At 41.3% G+C, this 14,128-nt stretch overlaps 1 protein-coding gene across 5 annotated transcripts in view; it reads right to left on the reverse strand.

Moving 5' to 3' along the window:
• Window positions 1-14,128, reverse strand: part of LOC125465443 (ubiquitin-conjugating enzyme E2 E2) — a 248,649-nt gene that overhangs the window by 87,536 nt on the left and 146,985 nt on the right. The window lies entirely within an intron of this gene.

Genomic DNA, 14,128 nt, shown 5'->3' on the forward strand with positions numbered 1-14,128 from the left:
AATGAGGTAAGCTAGAATAGAAGAATGAAACAAGACTTTATTTGTGGGTGAGAAAGATGGGACATCTACTTCTGTCCTTTAGTATTTAGAAGTCCAATACTTTTGTCAAATCATAGCACTGATAATCTCATTTGACTATTAATGAATTACCTCATACATTAAAGCCCATTTTTTAAACAAGATCCTGTTATTGCATTATATGTGAATTGTACTTTTCTAAAGTTCTTTGTCTGCATTCTTGATTTCAGAAAAAAATATTTACCAGTGTACTAACATGCCCCAATGTACTTCACAAGGCTATCACAAAGGCATACACTGCACTAAGCTATATAGAAGATATTCAGATGACCAAAATCTTGATCAAAGCTGAAGTTTTCAGGTGAAGGGGCAAAATAAGGTACAGATGCAGAGAGATGTGTGTCGTGCAGAGATTCCAGACCTTAGAGCTGACAGATAGTAGCAACAACCAAAATTGGGAATGCTCAAGAGGCCAGAATTTGATGAATCCAAGTGTCTCAGAGGGTTGTGGCATAGGTGGTAATGACAGAGGTGGGATAGGTAGCAGTAGGAGAGGCTATGGAGGATTTGAGAACAATGACAAGAATTTTAAAATCAAGTTGTCACTTGGCCAGGGCCCAATAAACTACAATAAGGACAGGGGTGACATAAGAACAGAATTTGGTACAATTTTACACAAAAGCAGTGGAGTTTTGGATGACTGGAGAGATAATGGGAACTGCAGATGCTGCAGAATCTGAGATAACAAAGTGTGGAGCTGGATGAACACAGCAGGCCAAGCAGCATCTTAGAAGCACAAAAGCTTTTGTGCTCCTAAGATGCTGCTTGGCCTGCTGTGTTCGTCCAGCTCCATACTTTGTTATCTCTGAGCTTTGGATGACTTTAAGTTTCTGGAGGGTGGAATGTGGGAATCAGCCAGGAGTGCAGTGGAATAGTAAAGACTGGAGGTAACAAAGGCCAGAATAAGGGTTTCAGCAGCAGTTAACTGAGATAAAGGAGATTTCTGGAGATGTTATGGAAGTATAACTTAACAGTCTTAGTGATAACAGAAATATATGGGCAGAAACTCTTCTCGGGTTCAAATATGTGAATAAGATAACAAAGAGGCTGGTTTAGCCTTAGGCTGTTACCAGGAAGATGTACGGAGAGAACAGCCCAGAAATGGAATTTACAATGGGGTCCAAAAGCAATGGCCTCAGTCCTCACAACATTGAATTGGAGAAAGATTTTGTTCACTCAATGTTACATGAGAAGAGTAATCATTTAGCCACAGCGGCATAGTTTAGAAAGGTGATGATGAGATAGCAATAGGTTTTGGCAACAAACATTGGAAATTAAAGCAATGTTTATGGTTGATATCATTGCTGAGTATCTTGTAAATGAGAAGTAGGAATGACCAAGGATAGATTTTTGTGGTTAGATTCATAGAGTTTATGGAATCTGGATGGAAAGAGGAGATATTGCAAGTGATATTCTGATTATGATTAGATAGGCAGGAATAGAATCGAGTGAAAACAGTCCTATTCAGCTGAACAATGATAGAGTGGCGTTAGGGTAAGATAGTGTGGTCAAACACTTCAAAGACTGAAGATGAGGTGAGATACCATATCTTAATTACAGTTATAAAGGATGTGGAAGATCAACCAGAAATATGCTGGTACAGTCACGCATAGAGTTAGGCATGAATGAGGCTTTGAGGCTTTCAGAAGATGATTTGGGAGAATGATATGATCAATGATGCAACATGATTTTTCTGAAATAACAGTACACACGGAAAGGCAGATGATCAGAAAGAGATTGCTGTCTGTCTATTCAGATAGTGTAGAAAAAAAAGATCGAGCTTAACCCTACTTGCTAATGATTCAATGTAATCAATATTCTGAAGCAAATTGCTGGAGAAACACAGCGGGCCTGGCAGCAACTGTAGAGAGAAAGGACAGTCAAATCAATATTCTGATTGTACTGCACATATTTAACTACTTCGTGACAACAGTCTGAAAGCAATACAGATGAAACCATAATGATTTGGAATGAGCAGGGTTTTTTTTGCAATACAGTAATCACTTGTTTAACATTAAAGTGCCACAATAATCAGCCAATTCTTGTGGACAAGCTCACATTCAAAAAACAGAAGAGTATTATAAGCAAGAAAAACTGGTGCTCCAAAGAGTCCTATACACTTGTAGGAAAAACTGTTGATAAAAACTTAAGGGCAACTTTGTCTTCTTATTTTTGTGAATCAAACCTATTTAGCATGATTAAAGTATAGCAATTTAGGCAGGGATTAATAGCAAACACTCTTTCATTATAACTTAGAAAGCAGATAACATTTTCTGGAAATCAATTTTAAAAAATACATGCCATTCTTAGCCTCAGAACAGTGTGATTTCCTGATCTTTTATTGAAATTATGGCTTTCAATCCCAACTGAAGTTCAGGAGGGGTCAGGTGTGACAGTATACCAGACCCTTAAGATAATTGTTTGAAAGGAAAGGATGGCACAAAAAGTTTTAAAATTGAGTGTCTGAAAGGGATGGCCTGATATTCACTGGGAGCAAGGGTGAGACTGCACTTGGTGGAGAGAGCACGTTTCATCCAGGTAATGGAGAACTTTAGAGCAGAACCTGATTAATATTTACTTGTCTCCATTTCCTGATTGCAGAATATGAGGCTAGCTGGTTGTCAGGTATGTAGACCTTTGGCACCAGTTCGCAAACAGGGAATGAAGAACAGATGGAAAAACCAGTTGTGGGGCAAGTCAGAGAGACAGGAAGACATGAAGCAAAATCAAATGTTATAAAGGGAAGACTAAGTAGTTCAGAGGTGGGAGAGGGTGGATGAGGGTAGACTGGTAGATCAGAAAGATTGGGATGGATGGTGGAGCGTGATTGAAGCTACAGCCAAGCAGCACAGCAGGGTCAGAATGACCAGACTGGTTGGAGACTGAGGATTGGAGAGATATTTTCACAGCATTAGGAAAGACCATAGCAGGAAAGGATGTTACAGCTAGAAATGAATGAGTTTAAGGCAGTTCATAGGAACATAAGTAAGCCATTCAACTCCTCAAACCTGCCCTTTTGATCTAGATCAGGGCGGATCATCTACTACAATGCATTTTCTTGGTTTATGTTTTGAACCTGGGTTTGAGATTTTAAAATTTTACTTACTCTTTTAACTACAATCCACCAACAGTAAAAACATCTTTGTAGCCAAATGAATATTCACAAGTAAAGTTCCTAATGGGCAAAGGAAACTATCAAAAGTAAAATGTGGGTAGGGAGAGAGGGAAGCGACTAAATGAAGATGGAAGTTGGAGGGGAACATTTAACATTGTATCCTTCATAGTGCCCACCTCTCTCAAAAGGCATAAGGAATTTTAAACCTTTATTCTGATGCACTTGAATCAGATCATATTTTTGGGAAGTAAAGCTAGTACAGGAGTCCCAAGAGACGAATAACTTTAAGCTAAAATCACACCTCTTCATTCCAATTACGGTTCTAGGGTTATGAATTAGGCCTATGTTGACATGGTGAAAATGTGGCTACATTCATGTATGTTGCATGTACACCATTGTGTTCCTTCCTTCTAGGGTACTGTAATTTTTTCGGATTACCTGGGAGCTCGGGTTCCTGCTGCATTCAAAGCAAATTATATTGGCCAATGTATCTTCAACTTGTAAAGTTGATTTTATATTTGCAGCATTTAATTGTGTTTGCCATCGCTGATAATCCTGAAGTACCCAATCCAACTAGGTTTATTTTTATTCACATGTGGGATGTGGGCATTACTGACTGGCCAGCATGTATTGCCCATCCCTTGAGAAGACGGTGGTGAGCTGCCTTCTTCAACTGCTGCAGTCCATGTGCTATAGGTAGACCCACAACATCATTGAGGACGAAATTCCAGGATATTGACCCGGTGACAATGAAGGAACCACGATATATTTCCAAGTCAGGATTGCGAGTAGCTTGGAGAGGAAATTGCAAGTGGTGCTATTCCCATGCATCTGCTGCGCTTGTCCTGCTAGATGGAAGTTGGCACACAAGTAGTCCTGTTTGCTAGCTTTACCAAGTTGACGCCATTTTTAGGTATCCCTGGTGCTGCTCCTGCATGGACTCCCTAACTCTTCTTTGAACCAGGGTTGATTCCCTGGCTTGATGGCAATGCTTGAGTGGGGTGTTATGTTGGACCCATGAGGTTGTTGGTTGTGATTCTGGTGTTGTTAATAGCCCACAGCACCTCATGGATATTCATTTTTGGAATGTGCTGTCTGAGGATCTTTGGCAAATGTCTGCAGCGCAGCCTAGTAGATGGTATGCTTTTCTGCCACTGTGCATTAATTGCAGAAGGAATGGATGCTCTTGGATCTGGTACCAAGCAAACAACTGTCTTGACATGGAACTGCACACATCCAGGCAAATGGGGAGTATTCCATCACACTCCTGACTTGTGCCTTGTAGGACAGGCTTTGGGGTATCAGGAGGTGAGTTGTTTGTTGCATCTGATCTGCTCTTGTAGCCACTGTATTCATTTGGTAAGTCTGCTTCAGTTCCTAATCAATATAACCGCCAGAATGCTGATAGTAGGATATTTAGTTATGGCAACACTATTGAATGTCAAGGGACATGATCAGATTGTCTCTAATGGGAGATGGTAATTGCCTGGCACTTGCCTGGCACGAATGTTACTTGCCAATTGTCAGTCCAATATTGCTCGTGTCTTGTTGCATTTAAATTTGGATTGCTTTAGTTTAGGAGGAGTCGTGGATAGTGCTCAACATTGTGCAATCATCAGCAAACATTCCCACTTCTGACTTTATGATAGAGGGAAGATCAGCTAGAGATGATTGGGCTAAGGACACTACTCTGATGAACTCCTGCAGTGATGTCCTGGAGCTGAGTTGACTGACCTCTAGTAACTACAGAAATCTCCCCATGTATCAGATATGATTCCAACCAGCAGTGAGTTTCCCCCTGATTCCCATTTATTCTAGTTTTGTTAGGGCTCCATGATGCCTCACTCACGTTGCCTTAATGTCAGGGCCTGTCATTTTCACCTCACCTCTGGAAATAAGCTCTATTGATTATATTTGAACCACGGCTGTAATGAGGTCAGAAACTGAATGACAGAACCCAGAGCGGGTATCAGCGAGCAGGTTGCCGCTCAGCAGGTGCTTATTAACAGCACTGTTAATGACATATTCAAATATTTTACTGATGATCAAGAGTGGAATGATGGAGCAGAAATTTTCCAGGTTGTATTTGACCTGGACCTGGTTGGATTTTTTGTGTATAAGACATACCTTGATAATTTTTCATTTTGATGGGCAGAGGTCAGTGTTGGAGCTATACTGGAATAACTTGGTTTGGGGCTTAGCAAATTATGGAGCATAAGTCTTAAATACTATGGCCAGAACACTGTCAGGGCCCATAGCCTTTGCAGTATCCAGTACTACTGTTTCTTGATATCATGTGGAATGAATCAAATTGGATGGCAGGGGTCACTGGAGGAGGCCAAGATGGAGCATCCACTTGGCATGTCTGGCTAAAGGTTGCTCTGAATGCACCTACATTATCTTTTACACTGAGGTAATGGCACTGCACTGAGATAATTGTGGAGGCTCCTTTTCAAGTGAGTTGTTAAATTGTCAAGCAACATGCCTGACTGAATGTGACAGGATTGCAGAATTTTGATCTGATCCATTGGTTCTGGGATCGCATAACTCCATCACTTCCTGCTCGTGCTGTTTGGCACACAAGTAGTCCTGTTTGGTAGCTTTACCAAGTTGACGCCATTTTTAGGTATCTCTGGTGCTGCTCCTGCATGGCCTCCCTAACTCTTCTTTCAACCAGGGTTGATTCCCTGGCTTGATGGCAATGCTTGAGTGGGGTGTTATGTTGGACCCATGAGGTTATTGGTTGTGATTCTGGTGTTGTTAATGGCCCATAGCACCTCATGGATATTCATTCTTGAGTTGTTAGATTTGTTTAAAATCTGTCCCATTTAGTACAGTCATGGTGCCACACAACAAATGGAAGGTATTCTCAATCTGAAGGCAGGACTTTGTTTCACAAAGACTGTGCAACTTTCACTCTTACCAATATGGTAATTGATAGATGCATCTGCAACAGGCAGAGACTTTGACCTTGTCCTCAGCAATGTTTCTCCTTGTCGGTTCCGTCACCACCTACCACAGACACGGTCAAGCAACTGTGTACTTAGGACCTGACCAACTCAATCAATACTGGTACTGCTGAGCGATTCTTTGCGTTGGACAGTAAATTTTTCACCTGTAGTACAATTAACATGTTTGACACCTTCAGTGCTTCCTCCAAGATGATTTAATGATGATCCTTCAATATGGAGGAGTACTTCAGTATTGACAAGTTCATCAGCTGAGGCATGACAGTACCTAATAATCAGTAGGAGGTTTCCTTGCCCAGGTCTAACCTGAAGCCATGAGACTTCATGGCACCCAGAGTCAATCTTGAGGTCTTCCGACTATATACCAGAATGCTGCCACCTCTGCTGAGTCGTGCTGCCAGTAGGATGGCGATAATGATGTTTGAGAAATTGTAAGGTACAAATACATGAGTACGGCAATGACAGGTTATTGCTTGTGATTTTAGCACTAGTACCCAGATATTAGTTAGGAGGACATTGCAGGGTTAATATTGCTGTTTCTGCCATTGTCAGTTTGGAGTCTGGTTCAATACCAGGTGATATATTTCTTCATTGATACTCATAGCAATTGGTGAAAATGTGTAGCACTTTAGAGGGCAGTTTCAGAATCAACCACATTGCTGTAGGTCTGGAGTCACATGTAGCCAGACCAGGTGTGACAGATTTCCTTTCCTGAAGGACATTAGTGATCCAGATGGCTATTTCTGACAATCAGCAATGGCTTCATAGGCATTATTAGATTCGTAATTCCAGATATTTAATTGAATTCAATTCTGCTGGGACAGGATTCAAACCCTGGTTCTCAAACACATTTACTGAGTATTTGTGGCAATAGTCTAGTGATAATACAACTAAGCTATCACTTCCCTTGAAAGGATTGTTTAATTTTAGATATTGGGGAATAGATGCGAGGTATGTTTACCACATTGTTGTGATATTTTGGAAATAATTATCAACTTTTTTATTCATTTTCCTTAAGAAATAAATCCATAAGTGGAATCTTGAAGGGTCCTGAGTGACATGGACAATGGAGAGATTTATAGCAGAATTGGGCCAGGAGTCCAGCAAAGCTTATCTTGATATCTAGAGCAACTTGCAGCATCTTTTATGCATTTGCTGAGTGGCAAGGTGAGTTTCTTGCTGGGCAGTGGTGAGCTGCCAATTAAGGGATTCTGGCTTTTTAAAGAACTCTCACTTACTGGCTCTATACCTCTGCAGGAGAAGGAACTGGGTCCTAGTCAATACTCTGGCTCCATAGTGGCCATTGTTAGGGTATACGGCTAACACAATTGGGAAGACATAGAGGCATCAGTGAGGGATCAGGTGTACTTCTGGTCCATGGCTGTCTAGTTAGATTGCTCAAGGGTGGGGTATAGTCAGTGTTTTCGTCCATCCATGGAAATTAAAGGGAAAGGTGGATGATGGGCAGGTCACTGAGAGTGGCCACTACTGTGGGGAGCAGGCTTGTATTCTTTAGGACTGAGACTGGAAGCGGAGGGTAAGGAGTGATGACAAATGTTAAAGTGGGCAACTGTATTTGTAAGGGGCGATATGGTAAAGCATGGCTGGGAAATGGATTATGCGGGAGGGGAGCTTGTCCACATTCAGGAGCAGCTTAGCTTCAAAGCAGGATAACAGTATATGACCAACATACCTAGCATTCAGGCTGAGGAGGAAAGTTAGACAGATCCAGGTTCATGTGGTTGGGTTGGGTTGGGTTGGGACCTTGGGTTATGAAAATGACATTCTTGTGAAAGGCTACCAGAAAGGTGATCTGGATGTTGTTGCCTCACCAACACATGGAAGCGGAGATGTAAGTCACTGGCTGAAGAGCACACATTGTCATCTTCCAATATGCTGTAAATCAAAAATGTACAACGGGAAAGGAAATGGCTGCCGCCACACTTGGAATGGCAGGGTATATGTCTGGACCTTTGAGGGAGGGTGCTGCAGGACCCACTGATGTGAGGTCCTTTAAGGGAAAACAACATTACATCTCGATGGTGCTGGGTAACTGCTTTGCCAAATATTTGTTCCATCCATAAAAATGACCCTAAGCTTCCAATTGTTTGCCACCGCAACACACCAGCTCATGCCAACATTTCTGTCTCAGGCCTGCTGCAGTGTTCCAGTAAAACTAAAAGCAAAATAGAAGAACAACACATCATCTTCTGCCTAAGTACCTTACAATCCTCAGCAATCAACATTTCATGTTGTGAATACCTCCCTCAATGTTCGCTACACACCAACACAAATCAGGTGCCCAACTGCATCAGTGACAATGGGAACTGCAGATGCTGGAGAATCCAAGATAACAAAGTGTGGAGCTGGATGAACACAGCAGGCCAAGCAACATCTCAGGAGCACAAAAACTGACGTTTTGGGCCTAGACCCTTCATCCCTCTCTGATGAACGGTCTAGGCCCGAAACATCAGCTTTTATGCTCCTGAGATGCTGCTTGGCCTGCTGTGTTCATCCAGCTCCACACTTTGTTATCTTATTATTTCCTAGTTGCTTTTAGTTCTGATGAGGGGTCACTTGACCTGAAATATTAATTCTGTTTTTCTCTTCACTGATGCTGCCAAACTTTCTGAGTTTCTCCAGCACCTTCTGTCTTTGTTTCCAATCTCTAGCATCCACAGTTTTTTGTTTTATTTTGCTCCAGACATCATTTACCACCTCATTCACAGCTGCATATTTCAATACAGATGTCAGGAAAAGAATAGGGATGAGGGCCAATGGTGTCAGCAAGATTCATTACCCTGTTTGGCCCTTGTTTATCTTGCTTCCACATGCTACAACAGGCTCCCAACACAGACATCAATACATGGCACATCCTGCATTGGCAAGAAAGTTATGCCTCATGGTGGCAGTTACATTCAAGGTTACACAGATACTCAAACAGATATACTGCCAAAGTAATGAAATTTAAACAAACATGAGAATTCATACATAGTGCAATGTCAGAAATGTTACCAAAATGCCCTCAATCTATTTTTCTGTCTTTTTTCCTTCCACTATGTTCAGACTACTCAGTATTTCCATATCTAGGTGGAGGGAGCTTGCTTGGAAGCCCATTGGTCTTAGAGGTTTGCTCAGGTGGCCTCTGAGGTGTTTGCGCCTGGATGACCCAAACATGCAGAGGATCTTCTTGCCAAAGACTAGTAGTTCCTGCTTGGCTTGAATTTCCAGTGGTCAGAGGAGTCAGGCAGGGTGAGGTTCCAATCACCCCTGCACTGTCTGAGAAAAGGCTTCTGAGGGGGTCTATGTTCAGTTCCTCCTAGGCTGGGTGCTTCCTGGCACCACCTTGTCTTCTGAGGAAGGGGCACATGGAGTGCATGCAAAATTCCCTGTACACCTCTCACCATGCCTTCAGTCCTGAGGACCAGTGAGTGGGTGACATAATGCAGATGTGTGTGCCTCTCAGGCAGATTCTGAGGTTGCTGGACCTAGGTCTTTATGGCAGCGTCCAACTTGTCCAGAGAGGTAACCTGACAGTCAAACGAAGAGCTGCACTGTTGCAGCTTCTGGGCAATGAATGCTGGCCAAACCTGTTCCTCCCATTTCATAAAGATAAAGTCTCTGAATGCCAACACTATTGAACACTCTCTGGCTGAGTATGTGCCTGATCTCCAGCATTTCTCTGAGTGCCAGTGGCTGAGCCATTTATTTCTCAACCAACTGGGGACATGCCACAGTGAGCAACTAATCAGCATGCGCTTCCAAACCTTCTAAAGCTAACATTCCCACAGAGAGATTGGTACCTGATCTGGGGGTTGTGGGAGGGGGGGGGGGGAGGTCTTGTAGATGCTTTCTCTGAGGCCTCTGTACTCTTGTCTTCGAAGATCAAGAAGGTGGCTTTAAGTGAAGATCCATGGAGATGGTAGATATCTGCAAGACAAGAGTGAGATAAAACATTGCAGTCAGTGGTTAGAAGTGGTATGCAATACATGAGACTGACTTCGGGGCTACTGTGAGACTTGCAGTGGAATGAAAAGTGATGCTTACTCAATTGGCAGCACATTTATGTCTTAGCAACCCTGCTGCAGCAGGCCCCATATTCTCCTGTATTGGCCGGGATTGTCTCTCTGTTGAAACTGAGGAGTCAAAAATCAGGCATCTCACCATCCACCTTGGTCCTTTCTGCCCAATTGTGGGTTGTCCTCTTCTGTAATGAGAGAAAATTAGGAATTAAGTAAGGTGCAACAGGTGGCACAGCTATTAGTGCCATTATAAGTGGTCAAAAGTTGGTGAAGCAAGTGAGTAGACAGTACAGAGGCCATATAGAGTTAATGGTGTGTGTGATGGAGGGGAGGAATGTGAGCAAGTGAGGGAAGATGTGGCATACAATAGTAAAGAGTGGTAGAGCATGAGCCTTGAAGGGAGATAGGTACAGTAACAGAGTTATAGTGACTATGAGGTAGCAGACAGAAAAATATGGCACTTACCCTGGCACATGAGAGAAGATTATTGACCTTCCAATGGTACTGCTGGCCAATTCATTTATGAAATGGCACTAACCCAGTTGGCAGCCTTGGACCAGGTTGTCAGGGTTTGAAGTTATGATCTCCCCTACTAGTCCTCCTGAAGAGAATTCCCTCCTTTTCACCATGCTATCCACTAGGACATCTAAGTCTCTCTTGGAAAATCGTAGTGCCATTTTCTCTTGTCCAACATGTTCAGAATCAGTTCATCAATGAGCAGACCAGTTTGACCTTTGTACTCAGTGGCTGAGATGGCACCAGGGTCTTTTGGAAGATATCTGGTGAGTAGCAAGTTCTTCTGGGAATGGCATGTGGTAAGAATCAGACATGAAGGATGCCTAAGGGTTGCGTAGGCCTTTCATGAGACCAATTTGGAGTGACATGGCCAGAAATTGCGTTCTGCCTCACAGAGGGAATCTCTAGAAAAACTTGGCACAACTCATTCTTAACCAATAAACATAAGATCAAATCCATGTTTCAGTTTATTGTCTGGTGGTTTCTAGTTGACTTCTTTCCATCTTTTCTCTTGTTCGATACTCAGAATGGTTATTTTATCCTGTTAGTTTATTTTTCTAGGTCTGAGGTGTAATTTGGGTTCTCTGCTGATTCCTTTTGAATTTCCATTCTTCTTTTTTCTTAAATTCAGCTGCCTTGGAATGGTTTCTATAATGAAATATTTTCTTGTTTTATTGTATCTTCTAGAGTCATAGAGACAGAGAGATGTATAGTCCTGAAACAGATCTTTTGGTCCAACTCATCCTTGATGACCAAGTATCCTAAACTGATCTAGTTCCTTTCGGCATCATTTGGTCAATATCCTCTAAACCCCTCCTATTCATGTACCCATCCACATGCCTTCTAAATGTTGTTATTGTACCAGCCTCCACCTCCTCTGGTAATTCATTACACATATGCACTACCCTCAGCATGAAAAAATTAACACTTGGAACTCTTTTAAAACCTTCCCTTCTCATCTTAAACCTATGCCCTTTAGTTTTGGACTGCCCTACCCTGGGGAAAATACCTTAGCTATTCACCTTATCCATGCCCCTCATGCTTTTATAAACCTGGATAAGGACCCCCTCAGCCTCTGATGCTCCAGGAGAAATTAAACAAAAGGCTACAAGGCAGATTTTTTTAAAAATTAGAGTGTTAGGCTAATAAAAGTGTTATTTTTGAATATGGATTGGAAGTTGCAAACTATTCACTCAGTTCAGGTCACAATTCTAAACTTAATGCTGGATGTAGTTGCTATATAGTTAGCTTGAAAACATCTGTGATTTTGTGACTGAACTGGGAGATGAGAAACAAAACTGGGAATGGAGCAAATTCACACATTGTTCTTACTTCCCCAGTACTTTTTTTCATTCCTGGGGTGTCAACACAGTTAGCAAGATCAGTATTTGTTGCCTATCACAAATTGCTTTTGAGAGGCTAGTGATGAGGCACCTTCTTAAACTACTGCAGTCGATATCATGTCTGTATGTCCATGGTGCTGTTATGAAAGGATTCCAAGTTTTTAACAGTGACAAAGAAGAGTTTGATTTCAAAGAGAGCCCAATATAATTGGACAAAAATATCCTTGACTTGCTAGGTATACAGGTTTAACTGAAGGTTACAAACTTGCCGTTCATAACTGCAGATTTGTCAAGTCTAGCAAGTCAAGTAACGCGGTGGCTTGTGATTTGCACTGCTACCTTACGGTGTTGGAGACCCAGGTTTGATTCCAGCCTTGGGCGATTAAGAGTTTGCACTTTCTCCCCATGTCTGTGTGGGTTTCCACCAGGTACTCCCGATTCCTCCCACAGTCAAAAGATGTGCTGATTAGGTGGATTGGCCATGCTAAATTGTCTGCAGCATCCAGGGATGTGCAAGCTAGGTGGATTAGCCATGGTAAATGTGGGGCAATGGGAATAGAGTAGGGGACTTGGTTTTGATAGGGTGCTGTTTGGAGGGTGAGGACAGACTCAATGGGCTGAACTATGATTCTATCATATGATGAATTCTATAAGTCAAGCCCAAGGACTCAAATTCAGTTTAAATTTCATGCTTCACAAAGGCATAGGAAAATCTAACACAAGTTATTCAGGATAATAAAATGTGAGGCTGGATGAACACAGCAGGCCAAGCAGCAGAGATGCTGCTTGGCCTGCTGTGTTCATCCAGCCTCACATTTTATTATCTTGGAATCTCCAGCATCTGCAGTTCCCATTATCTCTGATACAAGTTATTCAGGAATGGTTTTAATGCTGACATTTTGACTTACCTCAACAGAAATGTCCCATCACCAAAAATTAAAATTTGTTCAACACACATTGATTATTCATCAATTCAAAATAGTCTATTCAATCACTGATAGCATTATATTACAACATAAACATCCAGTTGCTGAAGCATTGCTAAACGTGATGGACATTGACAGAAACTTAATAATTGTCTCAATAATTGACACAGGCAGTCGGGAAAATACAAATCTTCTGGAGAACCTAATTATTAAAGTGAATTTAAGAAAGATTGGACTCATAAAGCACAATCTTTCACAGCAAAGGAATAACCAATAATAATATTTAAGGTTTTATTTCAAACTCTTCCATATTTATGTACTTAAAAAGATAGGTTTCTCTTTATGTCAGTCATTCAGAAATTTGAATATTTGATAAAGCAAAGTAAATATCACAATTCTACACCACTAGTTTGAATACAGCTCAATTTTACTAAAACAAGTTTAAGGAAAATTAACTTGTTACTAAAAGAATACACATCTATGCAAGAGAGTGTTAAGGGGAGGCAACTGTCTACTGGTATTATTGCTAGGCTGTTAATCCAGAAGCTCAGATAATATTCTGAGGACCTGGATTCAAATCACACTTTGTTGGATAATGGGATTTAAATGTATTTTAAAACAAAAATCTGACATTAAGAATCTACTGCATCCGTGAAGCCATTGTAGATTGTTGGTTTAGTCTTTTAGGGAAAAAAATCTGCCACTGTCACCTGGTGTGGCCTATATTTGACTCCACACCTACAGCAAATATAGTTGACTCTCAACTGCTCTCTGAAATGGCCGAGCAAACTAGACAGTTCAAGGTCAACTAGGGATAGGCAATAAATGCCAGCCAGTCAGTGACTCCCACAAGTAATTTAAAAAAAGAATCAGGAATTATATGTAAATCATACATCAAACAAAAGCGAAATACAGTTGATTAATTTTAACTTCTCATATGTAACCCTGTCTTGCATAGATATTATGTACTCTTTGGGTTCTAAGGTAATTTCTCTTAAACTTTTTATAGAAAAACTGAACTGTATTCAAACTAGTATTGTAGAATTGTAACATTCCACTTACCTTATCAAATAATCAGATTTCTGACATGAACAGAAACCAATCCCTTTGAGTACATGAGCAGGAAAGCGACAAAAATAAAATTTTAAATGATTCAGAT

Source organism: Stegostoma tigrinum, chromosome 2 (genome assembly GCF_030684315.1).
Source record: "Stegostoma tigrinum isolate sSteTig4 chromosome 2, sSteTig4.hap1, whole genome shotgun sequence".
NCBI classification, from domain to species: Eukaryota; Metazoa; Chordata; class Chondrichthyes; order Orectolobiformes; family Stegostomatidae; genus Stegostoma; species Stegostoma tigrinum.